The 2,653-nt window shown below is 36.8% G+C and overlaps 1 long non-coding RNA gene across 1 annotated transcript; it reads right to left on the reverse strand.

The window, feature by feature from the left end:
- Positions 1-1,656: 1,656 nt before the first annotated feature.
- LOC145425366 (uncharacterized) lies at positions 1,657-2,653 on the reverse strand. Its single transcript, XR_013906036.1, has 2 exons — positions 2,517-2,653; positions 1,657-1,904 (listed from the first exon to the last, which is right to left on the reverse strand). It is a non-coding gene; the product is annotated as an uncharacterized LOC145425366 (long non-coding RNA).

Below are 2,653 nucleotides of genomic sequence, written 5' to 3' on the forward strand. Positions count from 1 at the left end.
TAGAACAAAATTGGGTCAAATGCACCGAGTGCAAATTAAAATCAACCAGAGGAGATGAGATGATTGTAATCAACATCTCTTCAATCAAGCAGGAGTGTGGGAATCATAGCGCCGTGTTTTACATTTACAGCTGAACTCCGAGGACCTTCTCTGGTAGTACAATAAGACTTGTGCCATTTAAAAAAAAAAAAAAAAGCTAGTTTGAAATACGGCCGCACTCATGGACGTTTTGGAAAAAAAGAAGAAAAAAAAAGCTTCACAACTTTGCAAACTTTTTAATTAGGACACACTTGTCTGGGTGCACAGTTTCAGCACTTCTCATCAAAATTAATTTCTGGTGAGGATTCAGCCACTTGCTAGGAAAAAAATCAAATAAAACACACAAAAAAGAGTAAATTTAGTGGTTTATGCAGAATCTGCTGCTCTGCAACGACTCTGCTGTACAGAAAGAGTTCGGCATCAAGCGGATGCCATTTATAGACACGCTCCTATCTCCACAGTCCATACTCATAGACTTTTACAGCTTCATTACTGGAGATAATTACAACACTCACCACTGCATCTTATATAATAAGGTCAGTTAGTCCTCCCCCACAGAGATATCCAATAACCAGCAGTGTTTACTGTACAGGGAGTGCAGGATTATTAGGCAAGTTGTATTTTTGAGGAATAATTTTATTATTGAACAACAACCATGTTCTCAATGAACCCAAAAAACTCATTAATATCAAAGCTGAATGTTTTTGGAAGTAGTTTTTAGTTTGTTTTTAGTTTTAGCTATTTTAGGGGGATATCTGTGTGTGCAGGTGACTATTACTGTGCATAATTATTAGGCAACTTAACAAAAAACAAATATATACCCATTTCAATTATTTATTTTTACCAGTGAAACCAATATAACATCTCCACATTCACAAATATACATTTCTGACATTCAAAAACAAAACAAAAGCAAATCAGCGACCAATATAGCCACCTTTCTTTGCAAGGACACTCAAAAGCCTGCCATCCATGGATTCTGTCAGTGTTTTGATCTGTTCACCATCAACATTGTGTGCAGGAGCAACCACAGCCTCCCAGACACTGTTCAGAGAGGTGTACTGTTTTCCCTCCTTGTAAATCTCACATTTGATGATGGACCACAGGTTCTCAATGGGGTTCAGATCAGGTGAACAAGGTGGCCATGTCATTAGTTTTTCTTCTTTTATACCCTTTCTTGCCAGCCACGCTGTGGAGTACTTGGACGCGTGTGATGGAGCATTGTCCTGCATGAAAACCATGTTTTTCTTGAAGGATGCAGACTTCTTCCTGTACCACTGCTTGAAGAAGGTGCACAGCAAATCCAGCATGTCCAAATTAACACTGTCGGATTTGATTTCAACACTATTAAAGTGTCTATATGGGTCCACACCAGAGAGTGTTAATTTAACTCTTTTTGGAGAGTTGGTACGTTAACTCTGATTTAGTGTTAAACACCAAATCTGTCTGGAGTTGATAATTTAACACTTTGTGTTAAGAGTTTATATATTAACTCTCAAAGAGTATTTTAGTTTAACTACGTAAGAGTTATCTTCTAATTCATTCTAAAAAGCGGGAATTTTACTGTTCTGAACTTCTAGAAATTTTTGGAAATAAACATTTACTAAAAAGACGCAATGGTTTTTGAAAAACATTTATTCTGAACTGTGCACCACAATTTCAAAACATTTTCTGAAAGATGTAACAGTATACATGTTCTCACTTTCATTAGAATTTTGTTTATCAAAAGGTCTGACATGGTAAATGCAAATAACAGCATCTCATCACTTATTTCTTCAATACAATATGCATGTCCTTCATTCATCCCTTTGTGGAACTTCAGCGCACTTCTGCTCTCCCCCATATTCCATCTTCACAAGCATATCCTGTGCGGAGATTGAATAAAAATTTGTTGACATTAATTAAATGGCACAAATAATCCAGTAAACAATTGCAGCACAGTAAAAAAAAAAAAAAAAAAAAAAAAAAAAAGGAATCCTCTTTGAGCCATTACTTGTGTAAAGTATTTTCCCAAAAGACAAGGACACAGGCAACAGGTAATACTGAACTAAATGTAAAACCTCAACCTTTTTAATTTTTACCTAAACCGTGTGCACCAAACTCTGGAGGGATCTATGCTAACGTAGAATCGAGTCAGGACGTCAGCTACTGCTGTTTGCTCGTTTTTATTTTTATTTTTTTTTAATGGGCGATCGTTTTCAGGCTTCAAGTAGCACCATTATACCAACATTTCACATTCTAGACATTGTTTTAGGTGTATTTGACCAAAAGTTTGACTGAAAATTCACATGCAAGCTTTTTTCAATGCTGTGGTATTTGCCCGCAAACAATACCTTTCAGCTAGCTAAAACAGAATATTATGCTATCAGCGAGCAACATGGCTAATGCCTTTCACACAGCTTTGTCTCAACTCCAAAGAGCCACAGAAGTAAAAGCTAATAGAAATAATTGAAACAATCTTTGAAAAAATGACTTACCAAGCATGGCAAACAACTCAAATATGTAGAGCAAAATGTTCTGAAACGGCTTCATTTCAGCTTCGATTGGAGCCGTGCTGGGGGCGGAGTCTGTGAATTTACTCTATTGGTGTCATAGCCCCTGTAGGAGTTCAGAG

Source organism: Astatotilapia calliptera, chromosome 3, assembly GCF_964374335.1.
Source record: "Astatotilapia calliptera chromosome 3, fAstCal68.1, whole genome shotgun sequence".
In the NCBI taxonomy this organism is placed as follows: Eukaryota; Metazoa; Chordata; class Actinopteri; order Cichliformes; family Cichlidae; genus Astatotilapia; species Astatotilapia calliptera.